General features: G+C 44.5%; 1 long non-coding RNA gene across 1 annotated transcript; it reads right to left on the bottom strand.

Annotated features, from left to right (window-relative positions):
- Positions 1 to 2,388: 2,388 nt before the first annotated feature.
- LOC310898077 lies at positions 2,389 to 16,540 on the bottom strand. Its single transcript, XR_014582938.1, has 3 exons — positions 15,482 to 16,540; positions 8,046 to 8,102; positions 2,389 to 4,711 (listed from the first exon to the last, which is right to left on the bottom strand). It is a non-coding gene; the product is annotated as an uncharacterized lncRNA (long non-coding RNA).
- Between the last annotated feature and the right edge of the window lie 8,353 nt (positions 16,541 to 24,893).

The raw sequence follows: 24,893 nt of genomic DNA, 5'->3' as shown, positions 1-24,893 counted from the left end.
GAACTTTTGGATTGGAAATGGCTGTTGGAAACTTCTTGAAGCCAATTACCTCTGTCTGAATATCTCTGACAATGCCTTCTATTGAGCAAGCTGGCAAGTGGCCAGACAAGGGCAGAAGGGTGTGTATGACAGCGGGTACAACCTGGTAATATGCTTTGTATGTTTCTGTGTTGGCCCCCTGAGACAAATGCCTGGGCCTCCATCACAAGGTGCATCCGTCATTGTCCCCTGTTACTGCGGACGTGCCTTTAGCCTGAGCAATGCACTCGCCTGCTATGGTCTTGGTCTCCTGAGGGGTCTCTGCCCTTGGGGTTGCCGCAGCCCTGCCCTGCCCTGACCCTGGCATACAGGTTTTCAGGTGGCCTTGGTGTGGGCTGCAAGACGTGGGAAGTTTGGGGTCATACAGTGTCAGGCCTGTAGGCCCTTTCAGTATGAGTTCAATGAATATCCCAGGTCAAGCTATTGTTTGGTTTGCACTGCAAAAAGCTCCAGTGTCCACATATTGTGTCCACTGCTGGAAACCTGATATGACCAGAAAGCAGAACTGGGAACAGGAGGGAAAGGCTGAGAGTGGGGAAATGGCAGGAGCAGACTAGTACTGGTGAAGTGACATGGACACAGGCTGGCTCCGTGAAGCTCAGGGGTCCCGGGTCATTTAAGAGTTTAATGATTCCTTCAAAAAATATATTTTATATCAAATAAAAACTGTCTTTGCTCTCCAGATGCCTCCCTTCCCTGGCCTAATTTTCATTAAGAAAACATAATAAATTCTGCTTTTTTTGTTGTTGTTGTTTTGCTTTTTTTTTTTTTTTGAGGGGGGGTAGGGAGCAGGAGGGGTTAAGGGAAAAGGAAGAGAAGCTGAGGAAGATCCTTTCTTCTTCTTCAGTTTTAAAGCATGAAAAGACAAGAAAACAAAACACGTGGAAGGGGATTTGTCCTAGCCCCAGCAGTCCTCTTATCTTTCTTTTTCTGCTGACTTCCTGCTCTGAATGCTTTGGCAGCTTCAAGGGCAGCATCTAAACTTTGCAAACATGAAGGAATTCAAATGCAACCCTGGACGTCATCACATTTTCCAAGTTGGACATAAATCATGGTTTGTTATGGTTATTCTCTCGAGAGGCAGAGCATGTGCAAGTAGATAAGAGCCTGGAGGAAGGAGAGGCATAGGGTATCTTGGAAAAAAGGAAAGGCCATAGGAAAGACTTAATAAGAAGTGTTTTGACAGCGTCAATTGAGCTGAACAGCCATTGAGGAACTGGTGTGAGTTCTCATTGTTGTGGGGACGTTGCCCCACCTAATTTTAAGTACATTTGCTATGGAGCTGGCAGGGAACTCTCTCCCTTGCCATTCAGATTTTGTGTCACTGAAAGTGGGATTTTCCCGGTGAGGCAGTATTTTCCAGCCACAGCAGTGCACTGATTCATCAGCCAGATCCTCAGGTGATATAAATAGACACAGCTTCCGTCAGCCCCAGTGGTCTTGCACCGACTTACATCAGCACCAGAAACTTGGGGTGGAAAGTTCCCATCAGTTTGCCCAGTCTCTGTCCCTGCCACGGCCGGCTAGCCTCTTACTGTGCTAGAGCTGGGAAGAGTTACACAGCTATCCCAAGAGAAATGGGAAACTTGCTTTCTCTTAATGAGCTGCAGGCACATGTTAGTTTCCTTTCAGGAAGCTTTTTCTTATATCCATCCCATGTTTTCCTGTACTTAATCCTGCTTTGCTTTTAGTTTGACCCTGTTTTTCTCAGTTGCGGGTGGTGTTTGGATGTTTTGGGGTGGGATGTTCTGCTGGCCCTCTGTGACAGGACTGGGCACCCAGGGGGTCTGCCTCAGAGCTGCTCCAGAGGTCTGAGCCCTGGGTTTAGCTGTGGATTTAGCACTTTTAAATATTAATCTTTTTAACTGGGGAGTTGGCTGCTTGGCCGGTGGGAGGTTAACCTGAAGAACAGCTCCAGACAAGGACGTAATTATATTTATACCTTGGCTGCATTGTGTGGAATGCAAATGAGTGCTAAATGGCTGTAATTACCTACGCAGTGTGCAACGTGTCACTCCTATTTTACAACAACAGGACCGAGGCCAGCTGAGCATGGACCTGTTGCTTTGGCTGTCCTTGGGTTTCCAACAGCTTCCACCCTGCCACTCTTCTCTGCTTAGCCAGCATATTTCATAGCAGTAACACCCAATCACTATGTTAAATGGTGTTCAGAGGTGTTTTTACCTCCCCTGGCATGTTATTATTTACTCCGTTAGGATGCCACAGAATGAACAAGGTTGAACAACTGGTTAAAAGATGCTTGTTATATCCAGACATACTTAATGAGGTGTTTTTTGCATCCCTATTATACTTTGGCCTCTAAGGAGAGGAGGGATATGTATAATTTGGCTGAACTTGTTTCTTCCCAATGAACGATGACATCAAAAATCTCTCTGAGTTCCAGAAATAAAGCACAGTGAGACTTGCTCTCTCTATGCCAGATTTGGCAAAAAAACACACACACATATATATATATGGAGAGATCACTGGATTGCCAGCAGGGATTTGGTTCTGGGCAACCACAATTTATTGCAAGTGTAGCCAGCCTGTGACTAAGACACCTACACGTGGACCCTCAAGGACATCTCTTATGTTGAAGCTACATCAGTTGAGGTTTATGCTGGATAATGCAAATCCAAGGTTGTGGGTGGAAATGACCTGCAGAGGCTGCTGAGCCCCATGCAGCAGTTCCCATAGGGCATGCCCAGAGCTTCTGCAGGGCTCTGCTACCCTGACTGGTGAGCTCTGCCTGGTGTCTTGCCTTTGACTCTTATGGTTCTCAGCTACATGAAGTTTCCACTGTGTCTTGTCATCACCTGGGGCCTTGTCATCACCTGGGGCCTTGTCTCTCCCGTTCTCTGGACTCAGGGAAATGTGGGTCTGTGGTGAGCAGGATCTCCTAAGCCCTGGCATTAGCAGAAGAATATGGGCAACTGATTTCCCTCTGGAAAGGAGGGGAGGGCCAAGGGGAGAAGGTGGCAAGAAACTCACAAGACACTTTCTTGCAGGTGTCTGCTGAGAAGGTGTTAGTCTCTGGGATGTGCAGGTTTCCCTGTGCTTATCTGTGTGCCACTCTGACTCCTCTGTTTTGCTTGAATACTATTTTTCTCTATTGGACTTTTTTTCCACATAGAGAATGCAGCAGTTCTGTTAGATGGGGCTTTGTCAAGTAGCTCATGCCCTTTCATAGGACTTTCAGAGGGCTGGAGAACCTCTCCTATGAAGAAAAGCTGAGAGAGCTGGGAATGTTCAGCCTGGAGAAGAGAGGTCTCCGGGAAGATCTCATTGTGACCTTTCAATATTTAAAGGTCACCTACATCTCCATCTTATAAAAAAGATGGGGAGTGGCTCTTTACTCCAGTAGATAATCATAGGACAAGATGGAATGGTCTTAAACTAAAAGAAGATAGATCTAGACTAGACATTAGGAGGAAATTCTTCACAGTGAGGACGGTGAGGCACTTGACCAGGCTGCCCAGAGAAGCTGCGGGTGCCCCATCCCTGGAGGTGCTCAAGGCCAGGCTGGATGGGGCTTTGGGCAGCCTGGTCTGGTGGGAGGTGTCCCTGCCCATGGCAGGGGACTTGGATGATCTTTGCCTGCTGAGCTCCCTCCATTAAACATGTTCAGGTTGCCCCACACCAGCCATGGGGGTTTCCTTGGCCAATTTTTTCTCATCTCAGAGGAGGAGGAGGACAGGGAGGAAGAGAGGTTCAGTAGGTGGCAGTCTGCCCTCCGACTATCAATAGAAACATGGGCAAGCGGGTTTGTGAAGGGGCTTGGGAGGGGCTTTTCACAAGTCCCAGGGCCAGGTGCCCAACTCTCACATCGTTCGGGGAGTCACGGAGCAGACGGTGCTGTTTGCAGAGTGCAGAAGCAGGTGACCGGCTGCACAGGGGTCCAGACTTGATGCTCTTTGCACCATGGCATGTTTCTAGATCATGTGTTTGTGGGAGAAAGCTCAAACTGATGGCCACAATATGCCTGCAGAATTAAACTGAATTATCAGAATAGCATTAAGTTTTACAAAACTCAACGCTTGAGCTGTGGGTCATGGTTTTTGTGTTATTACAGCATATTTTTCCTGTGTTTTGGAGCTGGCAGATCTGTCAACATTAGTCCTCGCTGTAGTCCAACTGGTTGCGTTGCTGCTTCCAAACTTTCTGGTTGCCTAAATTCCTGTTATTTCAATTGGATCGCCTTCTCATTTGGCTCTGCACCGCTGTGCAGGGTGGCTGTGCTGTGTAAAGGCTGTCAGGCCTGATTCCCATCCACACTCTGGCAGCAGGCGCCTTCCCACCCACTCGGGGGTCCTTTTACTTTGCTGGAGCACTTTGTCTCTGCGAAAGATGGATCCTGGAGGCAGTCTGCACCATCTTATGAGGCTGTATGCTCTCCGGTCCCAAATCTGCTTGTGGAGCATCCCCTGGTCATGCTGGATGAAAATATCATCTGGGATTTATTTTTTTGCTGTCCCACTGACTGCTTCTGTCTGCTGAGGGGCTCCCACTGGTGTCAGTGCTGGTGGGCACCGGCTGAGCACCCACCTCCAGGTTCTCAGCAGCTTTCTGGCAGCCCCATTCTGCATCGGTTCTGTGACAAGGCACCACCAGGGACCCTTCCAGCACCCTCCTGCATTGAGTAACCATTTAATAACATGCTAAGGGGCTGTCCCTGTGAAAGCCAAGGAAAGATGTGATTGAAAATCAAGTTGTGTTATGTGCAACATTAGTTTTTCCAATATTGGTCACGTGCCCATGGTTCATGATGTGTGCTTCTATCCAGAGTAAAATTAGTAGGTGTGTCTTATAAACAAAAAATAATAATCCTGTGACTCACCGCTAAGAATTCTCCCTTCTGTGGGGAGTGCTTATTAATCTGGAATTTTAAGTGAGGGGAAGGGCGGCACGGAGAGTTTCTGCGCACTTGCTGCTTCTTCCTGCAGCTGGCAGTGTGGCTTGCCATGGCACTTCTGGTGGATGATCGTGAACATGTGTGTGCTGGAGCCACCGACCAGGCTCCACGACTCCTTTGGTGCCAATTTCACTTCCTGAATGTGGGGTTTTTTGGTTGGTTTTGCTCATCTTTGTTTCTAAATGGATCTGAAAAATCCATCATTTCGTAGTAGAGCTGCTTGCCCAGAGCTGTGGTCATCAGATTCAGGCATGAGCCATACTACAGGCTTCAGCAGCCTCTCTGCTCCTTTCTGGGAGTGCTCTGCTCTACAGCCCAGACTGATGCATATATATTTCACCCTTAGTCCTGTGATTCCCCTGAGGGAAGGTAACAACATCTGTATTAAGCATGGGTAGATATCTACAGCAGGTCAGTATCTAAGGCAGGGAAGCATCACTTTTATGTCTCAAAAAGATTGTGTCATGGTATCTGTCCTCCAGAAAACGATCTGGCAGATAAGATGGCAGCAGCTTCCCCGCCAGTTTGACCGGAAGACCCAAGAGGCTGTTTGGTAAAGTTCCTGTTGTGATCAACCCAAAACACTGAAAACATCGCTGCTTGCTTTCAGACCTTTTGCCAGCTGGAAACCTCTGCCAGATCTCCAGTGTGTCAAGGAGACTGCTTCTACTCTCTCCACATCTGGACCCCATGAAATTAATCTTGGAAATGGCAAAAGCAACTTTCTCTTGCAACTCCATCCGAAAACTGCCACCATCATCCCTCTGCATCTCCGAATGAGGACTGAACCGAGGGAGCATAATTCTCTTACAGTGCCCTATGACAAGCCAGTTGCACGCTTCTTGATCAATTTAATGATGCTTCTCATGGATATTTCACAGAGGCATAAGACTGGGAAATTGTAGCACTGTTGGTTATCTATCTCACAGTAAACCCACTATATTAAATCACTGCCCTGATAAAAGATTGTCTCCCTCTAAGATCCCTTCATACGAGGTCAGCTTCAGCAATTAAAATGGCTTCTAAATCTTTGGTTGTCATTACAAACATATTTTTTTAAAGAATGCCAATGTTCATTTAAGTGCCATAAACATGTTGAGTAATTGAGTATTTTATCTGAACAGAACGAGAAATGCGGAATTTATTTTTAGAACTTGAGCTTTAAATAAATAGGACTTTTAAACATAACTCCTTTTTGGATAATGAGATGTTTCCATGGACATAATGGCTATTTTCAGTATGTTCTCCCAAGGCTCTTCTTTTTAAATGTGATATTTTACATCTAAATTGGAGCAGTACAGAATATGTGTGTACAGAATGTGTTGTGAGAGGTCAGCTCTTCTTGAGAGTAAATATTTGTATATAAGTGGGTGTGTGCAGTGTGTCATGCAAGAACCATGGGTAACAGTAGGAGTTAATTTGGTTTAATAATCAAGCTGTAAAAATCTAACAGATTGATCAAACTCATATGTTGGTTTCCTAGTGTGAAAGGCATTACTTACGTATATTTGCCTATTGCTATTAGATGTCCTCTGTATAAATATCTATATGCTTATGTAAGCATTAGCTGTGATGTATATGTCCATCAAATTGCTTGTCCCAATTCTTAGCTGTGGAAAAATTTGATGCCATTCAATGGAAGTAATATAGCACATATAGACATCAATGTTTTTATGCTGTTGTGCAGTGCTTTTTGCTTAATGCACACTGCACGACGGACCGAGTGACAGGAGCAGCTCGTCACAGCACTGAGCAAAGCCATGCTTTTTGTTTGGGTAAGCAAGAAACGGGAGATTTCTGTGAGCTGGTCTGAAAGGGGTATATAACATTTCTGTTTTCCAAAGGCAAGGTACATTTTCAATCATGCGTGTTTCTCTGCTGAATCATCCCTGACACACCTACACAGAGCTGTGATTTGCCTCAAATAAGTACCAATGCCTGAAATAGATCTGAGGAGACATGTGCAGCAGTGGTTGTCAAAAGAGAGAAACACATTTTAAGTTTTGTTTTATATATAGTGCAAGTCACCAAACTAGTCCATGTAGAAAAAGAAGTTTCAGTTCTCATTTTCCAAGAACTGGTGTTTTTTTTCTTTCCTCCAGTTCCTTCCTGGGGAGCAGCCCGCAGAGTGTGCGTGCTCGCTTCGTGGCACCATAGGGAAGATCTGATGCAATCAAATGAGAATGAATAAAAGAGGGGGTAAAAAAGATGTCTTGGGGTATGTCGGGACTCCCGCAGGCAGCTGGGACAATGTGGGGCACAGCGTGTCCCTCCCCCCCAAATTAGTATCAGTGTCCCCCGTGCTGCAGGATGGGTGACAGCGCCATGCCTGGGCAGTAGATCCTCGCTGGAGATGAGTGACCTGGTCCACTTCCCCACATTAAATGAACGCCTGTTATGTTGGGCTTTACCTCTTGTGTGCTGTGAGTGACCTTGCCCAGTTATAACTGCTGGGTAAGTGAATTTTTGTTTTTGCAAGGGCCTGTCTCCTCCCCGCCCTCTTGCTAACCCACTTACGGACAAATCTTCCCACTTGGAAACCAGCCTGTCCCATTAAACTTTTCAAGCAAGGTGATGATTTCAAATGGTGGAGCACCTGGGAGCCGCTCCCAGGTGCTAGCAATGCCTGCTGCTTAGGAGGACATCTACCTCGGGCTGTTGACACCAGCTCGGAGTAGACAGGGAGGAGAAAAACCAGCCTGAACACAAGGAGAGTCTAATACTGTCTGTGTTAGATTACTCGTGACACAGTTGGACAAGTAATTTCCCTGCAAACTTTCTCAGTTGCAAACTCATCCTTCCAAGTACATGAGAGCCCTTTGGTCATTAAGGTCACTCCGAAGGCTCAGCAAATGTGTGCCAAAACCCGTGCCAGATCCACAGAGCTCAGGACCCCTGCCTCAGATGTGGTGGGGTTGGGCCAGGGCAGATGGAGCCCTGGGCCGGGGGACAGCTGGAGCAAATGTAGAGCAAAGCCAAAAGTGCAAAGCATCTTCCAAAAGACCCCTTCTAAACTGCAGCAGTATTTTTATCTCTTCTCTTACCTTGAAGACAGAAGAGAAGTGTCAGAAGTGGATTGAATCCATTACATTACCTGTAGGTGTGTGTAGCTGGTGTTTGTTTCTGCTGCTGTCTATGCACAACTGGGCAGCTAAAATGTAAGAATTTAGGACATATTTGACATGAGCACGCACTTTTAGAACATGAAATAAGCAACAGATGATTGCATGTTTAAGGCATTTTCCTTGATAACAGATTAAATAATTTACCAGTAATGACAGGCAATGATAGAGAGGTCAATGAACTGCGTTGCCCTACACTTGAACTGCAGGAACTGCATCCATGCAGATCATCATTGGAGTTTTTGTTTGTTTGTTTGGAGTGTGGTTTTTTTTTTTTTTTTTGGGGGGGGGGGTGGGAGGAGATGTGATTGGCAACAATTTGTTTTCTTCACCACAAAACAGATCCAATGGAAAATGCCTGTGGGGAAAAACAAAATGAAGTGTATGTGTAAAAGCTGCGTGGGGGGAAATGTGAAAATTTATTTAGTGCTTGCTTGAAGGAGGTACACTGGATAGGCACATCTGACAGAAATGAGCATAGGAGCAGGATTATCCCACCTGATCCCAGCAACACAACTGTTGGACAGGAAGCAGAGGAAGGGCTCTAAACTCTTAATTTCTTTCCCTTTGGAAACTCTTAATTTCTTTCCCTTTGGGGACTGCATCTAGCCTGTTTTCTGTCCATCTGCTGGTTCCCTTCTCTTTTCATTTTCTTTCTCTATCTCTTTTGCTCTATTTCAGCATCTCGGTCTTCCCCATGGCTTCATATCTTCCTCGATCCTAGTGCATGGTGATCCAAAGCTGACCAGCACTCCAGTGAGACAGGAGTGACCCAAACCCTGCTTGCAGGAGCTCCTTGAGGGAAAGGCACTTATTTGTCTACAACCAAAAGAAGCAGAAGACAGGATCACTTCTTCAGCTGCCCTCATGTGCTCCCCATGAGGTCTGGCCATGCTCGGGGTCTATCCTTAGGTGCCGGGGAGTCAGGTCACCATGTGGGTGCCGCAGCAAGACCTGGGTCAGCACCTGCCTGCGCGCTGCAAGGCTCGGCGAGGTGCTTTTGGCCTCCTTCCCTGGGGCTGGGATCCAGGCTTGAACCCCAGCGACCCAGTTTTTGAGGGGCTCCCTCTCGATGGGCACTACACGAGCAAGCCTGGCTTCCAGAACTGCCTGGGGAGGAGGAGGGCAGTGCTGGAGACTTGCTTACCACGGGCCTTCAGACAGAAAGGGTGACCACCAGATTGCACATGCTTTATTGGGAAACATGTTATGTGGATAATGTGTTCACCATCTGCTCTGCTGGCTCTCTTGCCCTCTAGGTGCTTCAAGTTGGGGGGTTGCTCTGCACGGGCAGAAACCAAAGCAAGCCATCTGAGATCTGCAAAGAGCAAATGGGACCCTGCCTTGAAAACAGGGCTCTTTCAGGCTTTCAGGAACAGAAGTCTCCCCAAACACCCTCTTAATGAAACATGATGTGGGGTAGGCCAAGACACCTGGACAGACTGCTTCTAGCAAAGACATGGGAGCGCTTTTGAGAGCAAAGAGGTGAGGGATGCAGGTAACCAAGCATTTAGTCTGAAATGGTGTGAGGGAAGAATGAACTGCAAAGTGCTTCAGAGGCAGGACAGATTTGCAGAATACCCATTCTTTATTGGGTCCGATGAAGAATAGGAAAAACATTGTATCAGATGTGTGTAGGGCTATTTTTGTACATATTTGTTTTGGTTTTGTTTGACTTATTTATTTATTTATTTTTTCTCATTTCTCCATCTTTGGGAGCATGCTGTTCCTGCTTCAAGCTGTCTCAGCAGGAAAATCAGGATTTCCCAGCTCTCTGCATCTGTCCCAAACACTGCCCAGAGCAACCTTTCCCCTTCTCTACACAAAAGGCAGAACCAGCAGCCCCTTGATAGGCAAAGCCAGGATTTGTCCAGACCCCTCTCACTGTTTTGGGGTGCATCATCAGGCATGGGGATGGCATAACATCCCTTTTCCACCTCTGTAGCCATGCTGGGAGTCCTCCCGTTGCCCACTCCATTCCCTTTTGGTCCGGGTTGTCACCCATAGCCACGCCCAACAGCGGGGACCCTCAGTAGGCTTTGGCTGAACAACAAAAGGGTAATTTTACTGTACACAGCCTCACACAAAGTTATTTTACAATCTGTTTACAGCAACCATATGGGGGAGGGAGAATTTAAATGGTGGGGGAATTATGAGAGGAAAATGTTTCTGTGGCTTTTTAAACTAAGATCACAGATAAAGAAGAGAAAGGTAACAGAAGGCCTCAGAAGATGAACAAGTCCACTGAGAAATATATGAGTGTGAGAGCAGGAAGATGGATCAACAGGTCTGAGAGCTTGTATTTTCTTCTCCCTTCTCTTCTAAGAGAGGAAGGTGGTTTTGGACCAGACTGTGCCCTCAGTCCATCTCTCGGGACTTCAGCGTGAGTGTGTATTTCCTGACTGGTGAGCTTGAAACGTGAAGGGCTCCATTCAGTCCAGCTGCAGCACTCTGGGAAGCTGTTTGCTCCTTCACCAGCAGTTACTATTCCCATAACAGAAAAGCATGTGGGCTCATGACGCATCCATTCAAACTTATGGTCTGATGTATTAAATAATATACTGGCCTGTGGCAGCTGAGAGAGAGCACGTTTGTCTCTGCCAGCTATGTTATAGCGGTGCTAACTTAGTGGACAGACCAACACATGTAAGCCAGAGCCCTGTGCATGAAAGCTGGTAGTATCCCCAGTAACTGGTGGGCTAAGAAAAAGGCTTCACCTTCAGCGGGAACAGCAAATAGTAGCTTAGAATGTTGTGTAAAATTATTGTGTTAGCATTAAAAAATAGCAGTCAGAAATTGGGAGCTCTGAAGGCACCTGACAGTGTTCATGCTGACTTGTGACTTATTCTGTATATGAGAGAAAAACAGCAATCTATTTTGAAACTGAATGGACAAAATATCAGTTGCAAAGTATGTGTGGTGAGAACCACTTCTTCACTGTCCTGGTCTCTGTTTAATTAATTGATGCTACTGAATGGAAGATTTGAGTCTTGATGCTTAGGCCTGTTAGGGCTTCTGTGGTCTTAAGTGGTGACAATGATGAGGTCATGGCAATGCAGGCATATTCATTTTTAGCAGATCTGTCTTCATCCACTGCAGATTTGACTTTTTCACTGTGGCTTACAATGCAAGGGTTTTTCAAGATTACATTTCCTTTTTTATTTGTTTGTTTAACCTTTTATTGTGGTTTGGGTGTTTCCCATAGAAAAGCTGCATGCAGGCCGTACAGAGAAAATATCTTTCACTGGTGTGAAATTGCTGATGTTTTAGGGTTAATTTGTACTGGAAAGCAATTGCGTATTTCAATCAGCGCATAAATTTAAAATACAACAGTGCTTTTGCTTCTGTGTACCACAGCATGCATGCCTATGTCAGAGTAACACATCAAAGCTGTGGACAGCTTCAGTTTTAAGTAAAGCTGAAACGTCAGAGTAGACAAAGTAGCCTGAAACTTAACAGTTAAAGGGACTGAGCTCAACCAGTTCAATTTTTCCTCTTCTTGGTTACTCGAATTCAAATAAGCTTTGGCAATCTATCTGCATTATAAGCACGCCTATTCTCCCTTTGGACAAGTGCTGAGACCCACGAAGTTCAGTTTTTCCATGAAGTACACAGCAGCAAGTTTTGCTGCTGTGGTGTTGAAAAGAGACTGGGAAGAAGAGGGGAAAAGTTAGTATCATGGTATTCCTGTTCGCCTACCTCTTTGCCTTTTACAAGCAAGAAGAAAGTGTACACTGCCACTGCTGTGTTTGCCCCCAGTAACTTATTGTCATACGTTGTATTTTGAGCAAGCAAGTGTGGCTGCCTGGCAGGTGTGGCTCAATTGTCCAGAATGATGCTTTCTCATTTGTGTCTGAGACAGATGCTGGTGAAGGATGGTTCCTTTTATACACATCTGCACTGCTGTGTGTTGGTCACGAGATCTCTTGGGCTTGTGTAAGCATGTGGTGAGCTCTCCTGGCACTGGATTTTCTGTGCACAGATCATTGCCAAGTATTTCAGCAAGAATGAGGACTCTGCACTTTGACAGACTGTTCCCCATTGCTCACACATATGGTTCCAAAATCATCTGTGCAGATTGTTTTCCTCCTTTGACAAATCCAAGTGTCATTATACCATGGTACTTACTGGTACATTTTCGGTGGAAGATTGTTTTAAAAATAAATCTCAATGCTCTTTATTCACCAGTCTGTTTTGAAAAGAAACTAAAATTTCTGAGTTTTATTTATTTATTTATTTATTTATTTAAGCTAGAATTGGCTATGTAGCACAGCAGCAAGGAGCGCAAGTATTATAAAAAAACTATTTATTAGTAAACTTGGTGACCTGTGTTGGCAAAGCTCCCATACCAAAATTCCACCCTGTTACTCGGCAGTAGGTGCGACCAGTGACTGACGTTAGTTTTGCAGTTTGAGGCTTAAAAAAAAAAACACAAAACAAAACCAACATGTAATAATTTGCAGATGTTGGCAGCAGGCAATGATGCCTGAGTTGGAGCTCTCTTTGGGTGCCAAACCACAAATATATATCATTTTTTATAGTCTACCATTCCTGGAACTGAAAGAGGCTTCAAAACAATCAATATGTAAACACGAATACAGAGCACTCCCTTCTGAGCTTCACCAGTGCTGCTACTGCTACGAGCTGCCTGCTAGATACAGAGGGCTTTTTTCTTACTCACTACACCTTTCTTCAAAACAAGTTTGTTTTTTTGCCTTCTGTTTAGAGGTATAGGTGTGCAGGGCTGGTACACCTCCTTACAGAAGAGGGAAGGTATTTACAGTTTCAGAAATTTGAAAAGTATTAACAGATGTAGATTTTGGTATCTTTTTAACAGATTTGCTCAATTTGCTAGCCCAGGGAGTGCCAAGTTGTGGTCAAACGCAAACAACTCACAGCCACTTGCTATCAGGGTTAAAGTTATAGTATAGCCTGCCATGAATTAGCTGACTCTTGTCAGTGAACGTCTAGGACATCAGTCACAAACTGCGACACCACAGGACTATGTTCTATACAAATACGTTTTGGAGAGAGGCTCCTTTCCCCAAAAAGCAGGATAGAAGTGCAAGACAGAACCCACTGGGAGAAGGAGAGAGTTGAGGGTGGAATAAGGATACAATAAGACTGTGCTGGTCAGGAGGGCATTGGGTGTTCTGAGCACACCTAGAATTTCTTTTCATATTAATTTCTGTACTTATTTTTGTAGCCTTCCTGATAAAGGAGAAATTTTTAAGAAGCACTTGAAATATAATGAAATTCCTGGGAGTCTCTTTGTAGTTGCAGGAAACATAACGGGGACTTTGGAGAAAACCCAGTAGTGCTTGTTCATAAAGTGGCAAGCTGAAGATGGAAGGGACATTGCTGGCCTAACATAGTGTAGTCTGGAAGCTTGCAGCAAATGAGAGATGATGGTGACAAGCTGTTGATGGTTTGGTATGGCAGAGAAGGTGGGGGGAACTCACTAGGGACAAGAGGTACCAAAATGGGAGTGGCTGTGAGGAAAAGCATCTCTTTGGAAATATTTGGCATGTGCAAAAGTAGAAGAAGCTTTCATTTATTAAGGGTAAAGAAAAAGGTGATGTATGAACAAAGACATAAAGTATTGAAAACCCACACGGAAGATTTTTAGCTGCCTGGATGGGTTGGAGAGTTCATAATTTAGAGACAATGGAGAGAGATTCTGGATGAGCTGGGCATAACAAGAGGTCTCAGCAAGCTACAGAGGCCTGTGGGCACACTGGTTAAATCCCAAGTGATATAAAAACATTGGAGAAGACAGATGAAAAGAATGGGATGCTATACAACAAGGTCTAAAGTAAAATCCTGGATTTAACTGAGAATAAATCAGACATGTAGATTACCATTGTTCTCTGACATTTCTTCAGAAAATGGCTCTGGAAGTTAAAGCAGAAGGAAGTGGGGCAACGTGATGTTCTGGAAAAGGCAAGCGTCCTACTGGCTACACAGGTCAGAAGATAGTCTGCCGGGCACGTTAACTAATCCCTTTGGTCTGTGGAGTGCTAGTAGAGTTGTATCTGGTGTGGTTCAAGAAAATTAGGCTGCTTGAATGGAGAGCAGCAGAAAGCAACAAGGGTGAATGGAGATTAGAATAAAATGGTCCCATATAATATGGGGTTACTTAGGCTAGAGAAGAGAAGGATGAGAGAGAATATTGTAATGTAAAGGGTTGCTGCAGAGACGAAAGGAATAATCCATTCTCCTTTTCTGTAGTCATTAGGACAAGAAGTCCCAGGCTTAAACTGTGGCAAGAACAACTTAAGACAAACATCAGGAAACACTCTCTAAGAATCAGAATAGCAAAATCAGGCATAAATTAGCTGGGGAACATCTGCAGTCCCCATCGCTGGAGGTTGTTTATGCCTAGGTGGTCAAAACCTTTTCAGAAATGACAGCTGGGCCTTCCCTGTTCCCAGACAGAGTTCTCTGCCTGAGATCTCTTCCAGCCCTGATTCTGCTTCCTGAAGATGAGATTGCCCACAGAATTAAAATAAAGGATTAATGACAAGGCTACATATGGGAAGGGTCCTCCTTTCATATGCTAAAAAAAATTTAATATCTAGGGAGAGAGCCAAGGGAGGGCTAAAGCTGGAGCAAATGAGTGATATAAGAAAATCAATGGCTGGATGAAGATTTGGAAGAGCTCGTTAAAGACCCGAGAAGCATATTCAGTGAGTTATCATGGCAGGAAATTGTTAAAGAGCATCTAAATCAGATTAGAAGAAAAGAATCTCTCCTGGAGCACCTCTCCTGTGAAGACAGGCTGGGAGAGTTGGGGTTGTTCAGCCTGGAGAAGAGAAGGCTCCAGGGAGACATTACAGCAGCCTTCCAGTACCTAAAGGGGGCCTACAGGAAAGCTGGGGAGGGACTCTTTGTCAGGGAGTGTAGTGATAGGACAAGGAGTAATGACTTTAAACTAAGAGAGGGAAGATTTAGATTAGACATAAGGAAGAAATTCTTTACTGTGAGGGTGGTGAGGCACTGGCACAGGCTGCCCAGAGAAGCTGTGGATGCCCCATCCCTGGAGGTGTTCAAGGCCAGGCTGGATGGGGCTTTGGGCAACCTGGCCTGGTGGGAGGTGTCCCTGACCATGGCAGAGGGGTGGAACTGGATGGTCTTTAAGGTCCCTTCCAACCCAAACCGTTCTGTGATTCTATGATAACCACTGAAAACAATGAATTTGGTAGACTTGGAGATGGAGGAAGAAAAGGAAGACAAGTCAGTATTTGAATAGGGAGTTAAGTTTGAAAAAAAATTATTAATGGAAAGTCTAAAGTGCATTTATAATGAGAAAATAAGAATGTTGAAATGGACATGGCTGTATTCAAAGGATATCAGCAGGTAATATAAGGAAGGGGTCACATGCAGCTAAGTGAACAACAAAACTCACCTCCCTTGTACTCTGTCTCACGGTGAAGTCGTAGAAAAAGTGGAACAAATGATGGCAGAAGGGTATGCAAGCTTCTTGTTCATCTTCTGTCTTTGGAAAGAGGTCTACTTCTCTGTAGAGAGAAGTGGAGGCAGAAGGAGGAATGCAATGATGAGTCAGAGGCGATGAGAAGAAAGCTGGGCTTTCTGGTGTGGGATCTGGAGTTAGAGATGTGTTCTCTTAGAAAGCAGCATGAGAGCTGGAGGGTAGGACAGGGTGACAGTGGAAGGAAGTCAGCTGAGTCAAGGGACCTAGCAAAACCATCAGTGCTAGGGGAAAGGGAACAGAAAAAAAAAGAGAGACAAATGTGAGCAAGGGCTGGTAGTGGGCAGGGTAGACCTCATGTTGGGAAGGAGAAGCCAACAAGAGTATGGTTTGGAGGAAAGTGTGAAAGAAACATAGCTGTGCCAGTGGATTAAAGGGAGGAAGGAGCTCAGAGCAGGTTCCAGCAAAATACAAGTAGTCAGTGATGACAGGATGGGAACTGCAAAAATGCATATGCACAGTGACTGGGTGTGAAGACAAAGATTGAAAGATGATATATAGAGAAACTGGGAAATCGACTGAAAGCTGCTGATCTGGGGAAGGAGATAGGAAAGGGTGAAGTGGAGACCAGCCTTTTGGTTGAGTGGGGTAGTGGAGCCAAGGATAGGCTGACTGCAAATGTGATGGCAAGGGGAGATGAAGGAGACTGAAGAAGGGATGTAGGTGGAGGGCCAGGAATAGTTCATGGGTGAAGGATGAAGGAGTGGAGACACAGCCTCTGGAAGGAAGGTCAGAGCAGGGTGAGACAGGGAGGGAAAGTGTGCAGAGCTGTGTACCTGCTCTGTAACCAGGGGGGACCTGTGGATGAATGGGTATTCTGGCCGGAAATAGAGCCTGGTAGAGGCCTGCAAGTCTGCAATCACGGTTCCCCAACGCATATCCCTTCCAGCTCCCCCATCCTTCTCCCCAGTTGGTAATTGGCCTGAATCCCAGACTGGAAGTGGGAGCAGCCCTCCCTTCCCCATCTGCCAGCAGTGCTAGATGCTGCTGCTGGAGACAGGAAGACACTTTGCCTTTTGAATTGAAACTACAGATGTTTGTCCCCAGGGTAGAACTGGGGACTTTCGTGTTTTAGAAAGAGAAATTAGAGCCAGCTATTTAAATTATGTGCAGGTCTCAAGAGACCTGTATCTCTGTGTATTAACATGAGACAAAATAGTGCATGTGTTTGAGCGAGAGGCCATAAAGGCTTTCTGGGTAAATACTACATACTTTATAATAAGTTTCAATGACGGCTGTGTTCCCCTGCAGCCGGTGGGTGAAGGCAGCCCTCTGTGCTGGGTTCACTGCCTGGAATCTGCTGGCACCTGGAGCAACCTTTCTTTGGCTGTACCCAAGAGCTGAGCAACAGCCCCCAAGGTGGAGAGAGCTGGCTGGTACACCCAGAGGGTGACATTTCCTTGGCATGCCTTCCGCACAGCCTGTGCGAATGGGGCTGTGGGAATCCAGAGGAAGCTGCAGCTCTTCCCCTCTGTCTGCACCACGGCCCAGCCACCAGGAAAGCAGGACCACCTCATTGCCGGTGGTGAATGCTGGTGCCATTGCCTCTCTCCTTACCCCTAGTTTACTCCGGAGAGAAGAAACTCATTCCAGCAAAAAGAAGGTTGTGTCTTAAGGGCTAAATCAAGGCATCACTCTGAAAAATGGGTCCTTTAAGGATGAACCTGACTGAAGGACACAGCACCAGAGGTCATGGAGGTGTCAGGAAGTGCAAGGGGACTTGTACCAAACAGGCATTGTCGCACTACGCTTGCCTCGAATGCCATTCAAAGAATGGGAAGTAACCCAAGCCTGAATCCATTTCTCATGGCCCACTTCAGTGAGAGACTGTGGGAACTCACATGAGTTCTCTGTAAAAATCAGACCAATTTCCCCCTTTAAAAAAAATAAATAATAAAGCAGCATTATTAGAACATCGTTTCTTCCTCAGGAATTCTACGGTATCAGATCAGTGGTGTCTGAACTATGCAACTGTGATGCATAATCTTACACAACGATCTCTTGTTCTGGGACTAAAAGCTGTTTGTTTACATAATATAAGATGGTCTTTTGAAAACACAGTGTTGTTTCAGTTTAATGACACTTCTGGATTTCGTAAGATCACGATGCAGGAGAGCAGTGATATTGCACAACCAAGAGAGAAGTTTCCCATGCCTGCTATGACTCAAGTGTGTTACTGGTGTCTTAGAAATCGAAATAAGAGAGCAAGGGATGAAATCCTAGCACTAAGAAAGTCAATGTGGTGGGTTTTGTTTGTTTGTTATCCTCTCCCACAGGGCCAGCAACCTGCCCAATTCTTATGCCGAAGGAGAGTGCTATGTTTTTCCAGGCAGCAGCATTGGGAGGTTTATCAGGCAGGATTCCTCTGAACTAGTCACCCTTAATCCCTTTTACAGGAGAGAAACAAATGCAAATAAGATGCAGTTCCCCTGTTCTGGAGTGTCTGCAAGATGCTCTGCCATTAAATTCAATTACAGAGGGGAGCTCATACCCAGTGTACACTCCCAGCAAGACTCTCTGTTTTACAAAGAGGACACAGTGCACAGTGATCGGCGGTAGTTGTTGTCGACTGGCTTCTCAGCTATATTAAAGACTGAAATTTAAGGAGTGTTGACTCCTGTCTCCAAAAACCCTGGCTGACCTGAATATCATCTGGTTCCTTCTCTGTGCCCTGCATCTGCCAGTGGCAAGGTGGTGGTGGTGGGGCATCAGTTTGGGTTTATATTATTGTTTTAATGTCTAAATAATATGGAATTCTTATGGAGTGCATTTAATGAGTTGTCTTTAATTGTTAGAACTCTATACTGTTAATAAAGATGAATATTTACAGTACCTAGTGTTACAAGGTGTCACAGGAAGAAAACACTTTTCGGAAGCTTAATAACAAAATAGACAAAAGAGATATTATTATCACCATTTTATCAAAGAAAAGCAAGCCTCAGAGATAATGCTTACACCAAAAGTGTGTCTCAGAGCCAGGAACTGAAGAAACAACCCCTCTCCACTTTCAGTGAAATCCAGGCTATTGTATATTAATCAAAATCATTTCTTATACACCTATAAAATTAAAGGGTGGCTTACTCAAAACACAGTCAGTTGAATATTTGGGTCCTAACTTCAAGACTTTGCTTGGACTACTACAAAATTCTGAAGTCTGGAGCTATATCTATTTGTCACACTTTCTCCCCAGCCTTATCCACTGCAGGCAGGCACTTGTTTCTTGTGTGTCTACCCAAGAAAGCTGGCTCTAGATATTGAATCTTTTAATATTTCCTTCCTTCCTTTCTTTCTTTCTTTCTTTCTTTCTTTCTTTCTTTCTTTCTTTCTTTCTTTCTTTCTTTCTTTCTTTCTTTCTTTCTTTTTCTTTCTTTCTTTCTTTCTTTCTTTCTTTCTTTCTTTCTTTCTTTCTTCTTTCTTTCTTTCTTTCTCTCTCTCTTTCTTTTTCTTTTCTTTTCTTTTCTTTTCTTTTCTTTTCTTTTCTTTTCTTTTCTTTTCTTTTCTTTTCTTTTCTTTTCTTTTCTTTTCTTTTCTTTTCTTTTCTTTTCTTTTCTTTTCTTTTCTTTTCTTTTCTTTTCTTTTCTCTTCTCTTCTCTTCTCTTCTCTTCTCTTCTCTTCTCTTCTCTTCTCTTCTCTTCTCTTCTCTTCTCTTTTCCTTTCCTTTCCTTTCCTTTCCTTTCCTTTCCTTTCCTTTCCTTTCCTTTCCTTTCCTTTCCTTTCCTTTCCTTTCCTTTCCTTTCCTTTCCTTTCCTTTCCTTTCCTTTCCTTTCCTTTCCTTTCCTTTCCTTTCCTTTCCTTTCCTTTCCTTTCCTTTCCTTTCCTTTCCTTCCCTTCCCTTCCCTTCCCTTCCCTTCCCTTCCCTTCCCTTCCCTTCCCTTCCCTTCCCTTCCCTTCCCTTCCTTCCTTCCCTTCCCTTCCCTTCCCTTCCCTTCCCTTCCCTTCCCTTCCCTTCCCTTCCCTTCCCTTCCCTTCCCTTCCCTTCCCTTCCCTTCCCTTCCCTTCCCTTCCCTTCCCTTCCCTTCCCTTCCCTTCCCTTCCCTTCCCTCCCTTCCCTTCCCTTCCCTTCCCTTCCTTCCCTTCCCTTCCCTTCCCTTCCCTTCCCTCCCTTCCCTTCCCTTCCCTTCCCTTCCCTTCCCTTCCCTTCCCTTCCCTTCCCTTCCCTTCCCTTCCCTTCCCTTCCCTTCCCCTTCCCTTCCCTTCCCTTCCCTTCCCTTCCCTTCCCTTCCCTTCCCTTCCCTTCCCTTCCCTTCCCTTCCCTTCCTTCCCTTCCCTTCCTCATCACAATGTTTAATCAAGTAATAATGTAAATAACTAGATAATTCCATACTAGACTTCTCAGTGGGTTGCCATTGATGCTTGAAGATAGTTTTTCTCTTTTGTTTTTCCTCTTTCTTTCTTTAAAGGAATGTTTCTTTAAAATCTTCTCTTAGAGATATTTTTTTTTTTCCAGTGTACAAAAACTAGAGTTCTATTACAATTTCATGTAGATCCTCTTCAAGTACATATTTTGGCTTTACAAAGCAACCGTGCTCCCTGGAGATTCTGTATTGTAATTCTATAAAACTTTATTAACTGTGGGAAAAATCTTGATCGTGAGTTATTGTTGAGTTTCTTTGTGGAGGGGTATTTTTTTTTCTTTTCTCCTGGGACAATTGATTTATGGAAGAGACCTCTGCCAGCCCTCTTCATTAACTGACTGTTCTTTTAAGCTTCATTAGGAATTAAAATCAGCATTTTAACATCTCCTGTGCATGCTCCACCCAGTGGTGCTCCCCATATTGTGAGATGTTTGGTCTTCCCTTCCCCAGCTGCTCCTCTCAGGGCCATTTACTCTGGAGCTCACCAAGGAAAGTTGTGCTGCTATTGTTTTTTATGCTTCTGAAGACATATTCCTGACTATTGGGAAAGCAAAATACCATACTACCACTTTTTCTTGCATTCATTTTCTTCCAAAGGTCATGAATTTTGACTCTGAGAAACAAAAAGGGAAAAATGCGTTATGAGACAAGTTAAAATGTTGGGCTGGGCTTGGTGCGTTTCATTTCCTGTCTTGACAGGTCAGTCTGGTGTGAATGTAGCTGTCTGTATAATGGACTATGTAGTGCAGAATGTCTAAAAAACGTAAATTTCTGTCTAGATAGACTAACGTGGAGGGGAAAACTAGGAAGGAAACTCTCAAGAGCTAATAAGCATACAGGTACATATTTCAGGGCTCTTCTTTTCAGAGAAAATTTTAGAAGTTAGGCTCCAACTTTTTTGAGGTGTGAGTTATGATCACTAACCCCTCTTAAAAAATAGACAGTATGGTGGTGATAATGGAATAGCATCTTAAAAGGGGGATTCTGGAGACTCCATATGACCATCTCATGTGCAGGATACAAGACCAAAGCTGATGTTACCACACTTGAGCATTGAAAGTTGTCAGAGCTTAAATTAGGCTTAAACTTGGCTCCATGAGGCCGATGGGTATAGACTATGTAGCTTTATCCAAACCTGTGTGGATGGTTGCAGCAGATCTGATTGCTAGTTCCAGTAAATCTGATTGCTGACAGCATCTGCCACATGCTTATGGCATGGCTTGTGCAAATGCCATCCCAGCCATGCTGTTGCTGTATGCCAAGAGCCATGGGTGATATAGTTTTGTTCTCGTGGGTATTTATGATGTGGGAAGTGGTTTTCTGTGAGTACTTTCACTCTTTCCATGTCCCTGCCAACATGGGGACACCAGAACCAAAGGGTACATCAATCTGTGTTTGGGTAAAAGCCCAGTTCAGGGATACTCTTGGAATTTCTGTTACAAGGCTGATGGGAAGAGACCAATTGCCCTCTGAGTGGGAACACTGAGCACAAGGATGAGCTGCCCACTCCGTGAATTTCATCAGCCCATCCCTTTCTTTTGTTTTGGCATGTGCTTTGTTTCTATACTTAGTGTGCTTATTAATCACAATTTTCAAATACAATGGGTGAAAGCAGGATGACCAGCTGGTTAAATGCCCTGTATTACTCTCCTGTCTGGTCCCCGTTGTCCTTCTGCTCTCACTGCCCAATTCTCACCCGGGCAATCTATCCTTGCAGGGCTGAGACTTCCCAGTTCCAGTACTTGAGACAACCTCTGTTTTTCTTTAAAACACAACTAATTGCTCATTTAATCTTTTTCCCCTTTCTTTCATATTTCCTTGGGATTTGCAAATCCTGTATTTGAGGAGCAGACAATGTCCACCAGGGAGTAACTTCATACCTGTTTGTGCTAAATCTCCGAAGTCCCTTACAGACACTTGATATGATACTTGTGATGGATGATAGGATGAATCCACAGAGGAATAATATATATATGCATGTATATGTGCTATTTCAAAAATATGCATACGCTAAAAGTCTGAAAGGCCCATGGGGCTTGACTTCTCATTTTTATAAAAGTTATCTATGAGATATTTAAGAAGATGGAGGGATTCAGAGTGAAATTCAAATCCAGATCTAAATTTTCAGCTATAGCCACTGACGTCACAAGCTCCACTCCCATTTGCTGAAGCTCAGCACAGAAGACCTATTTTTTTCCTAATGAAAAATGACAAGCAAATAGAATTTCTGGTTCATGGGAAATCTTGTGAAAGTTTTGATTTAATTTAATTTTATTCCTATTTCCCAGAAACTGGGAATTAACTTTTTAATAGTACCGAAACAGGCTGTTTACTAAAGGAATAAATAACAGCAGCTGGGAAGCCACGGACAGTGCCAATTTCACAAAGACCTGCCAGGACTAGAGGGATCTATGGCCCTGGAGCAGGCAGGGAGCCCAGGAGCTCTCAAAGCCCTGGCTCTACCTCGAAAGTGAAGGATTTCCAGATCGCCAGGTCAAGCTCTAAGCAGATACAGATCTTTCTTGGGAGTTTGGCGTGTGATGACAGAGTGTGGTGGTCCTGGTGTGTCTAATTGCCCCAGGTCTTGGTCCCTGAAGGACAAGTCACACATCTGGTGCAAGGCCACCTTCCCTTGCCTTGATCACCACTGCTTTTAAGCAAGGGGTAGTGTCCTGCTGGCACCCAGCACCAGGTATCCCAAATCTGTGCTACATCCAGTGAACATCTTTGGACCCTCAAGGTCTGGATGACGCATCACAATGCTACCCAAGGAAGCCCAGTTTTTGACTACAGAAAAGGCTGCAGGAACAATCTTTTCTTAACACCTCATTTTTCTCTCTCACCTTGCTTTTGCCTTAATTATAACACTTCGAGAGGGCAGGAGAGGTTCCCCCCTAATCAGTGCCCTTATTTCAGCTTTGGAAAAGCTTTTTGCTTTCCTAACCAATTGTATTAACTGCTCTTTCTGCCTGGGAACTTGCAACAGATAGGAGCAAATGCCTTTATATAATAACAGCTAAAATCTCATGTCATTTTGGTAGGAGTGTGCTAGCCTCTGTAATCTAACACTGTATCAAGCTTTAACCACCCAAACTGAGCCTGCAGTTCTAGCTGAAGACACTTTTCCTGTTTGATTGGCTTATTAACACTTTAACAAGCTATCTCGCATGTTATTATGTTATCAAATTTTGCTTCTGCTTCTTTGAGAGACATTAATAAGAAGGCTAATGGGTGCACTAATAGCCAAGAAACACACCCTTGTCATGCTCTGTTTCTGTGAAGAGGTGCAGTTTGAATCACACTTTGTTAAAACTCCTTTCCCCGTGTCTGATAGCTCAAGGTTTAGCACCAGTGAGACTACTTCAAGTCTCGCTCCTTGCTCTGGTTTCTTAGGCCAAACACGTGCTAATTTTTTACTGTGTTTCCCTGGCTTGTGCCATTGGCACACACACATGTGAGCCAGGCAAATGGACGTGTCCCCTACCCCTACACCTATGCCCAGTATTGAACACTGGCTCTACAGCAATCAAAAAAAAAGCTTTTATATTTTATAGGGACACTTTCTTAAAGCTTTTAAGAGATTAAGCTTTCATTTCAGAGGTCTGCAGCAACAGCACATTGAGGGAAGCTGCAAACACACCACTTCCTGATGTGTTTGATGTGGAGCTGATCAGCACAGACCAGATAACCATTATTTACCTGAGTTTGCATAGTTTGCAGACCAAAAATCGTTTAAGGTGATGATAAACGATTAAAAAAAATGATTAAAAAGCAGATAATATGAAGCAAAACTGCAATTCAGTTTGTGGACAATCCTGAGCAAATAGAGGCAAAATTTGTTGTGTTTCAAACATTCACTTCAAGTCATCCCCATAGCCCTCCTAGACACGTGCTATGTTTCATATCCATCCTTGATATCCAACACTTCCAAGCAGACCCACTCCAGCTCAGAGAACAACACTGCTACCAGCCCTTTTTAATTACGCAGATGGGTGCGAGCATGTGTTGGCAAATTGTCCCTTTACAGATGCATGGCAAAGCCTGGCTGCTGGAGGGGGAACCAGCCCTACTTTGTTTCTGTCCCACTCGGGGCACGCCGGCCACGGCACAGCTTGCAGGTTAATGCTCCGGAGGCCGCCCCCCTCAGATCTTCCCCTCTTGGCAGGGCTCTGCCTCTGGTGCGACGTGATGGATGTCTGGAAATGAACTGTGCGGGGATTTATTCCGGGAGAGGAGATAAAAATAATTCAGAGTGTTTCTCTTTGCCACAAAACATTGGACATTTGTGTGAGTTATGAGCAGCCAATGCGTCTTGTTCTCAAGAGAGGCAGGTAGGAATAGTGCTTATAGCTGATGAGATAAGCCTTCCCCTAGAAGTCCTTGTTGACTAACACATCTAGAAATAGCCCTGGGTTTTCAAAGGCTAGGGGGCTGTCTAGTGAATTGGGAAAAAAATAAAAATAAGATAAATAAATCAAAACAAAAAAGCTGGAACTTTTTCAGCATGGCCAGGTCGAGAAGGGAACCAACCAGGGAGGGCCGATGTAAAAGAGTGCCATTGGAATTAAATAGCTGATAACTTGTGAGAGGGGGAATTTCCCCAGATAGCATTTGGCTGCATGCCTGCTCCACTTAAGTGCTTTCTGATGGTAAGGCGACAGCAGATAGAAACTGGGACTTTCAAAGGCAGTTTATCTCTGGTTGTTGCAGCCTCATTCTCTAATTGGCCTGGACTCTGGACCATTAAAAGAGCTGACAGATGCTACTGGACTGAGAATATGAGTAACTGATGCAGTTAATGATCTTGAGTAGGTTTATTACAGGAGGAATGATTTCTTTATTTCATGGGAATGTAAATGAACCTTGCCATAGGCATTAATTGCATTTAATTCCATGTTAGAGACTATTCATTCTAACAACGTCTTGGATAATAGCCCAAGAATAAATGTGATTCTCTCTGGAAGTATTTCTTC

This window comes from Anser anser, assembly GCF_964211835.1.
Source record: "Anser anser genome assembly, chromosome: 1".
Lineage (NCBI taxonomy): Eukaryota > Metazoa > Chordata > Aves > Anseriformes > Anatidae > Anser > Anser anser.
This window is presented reverse-complemented; position numbering and strand designations above follow the sequence as displayed.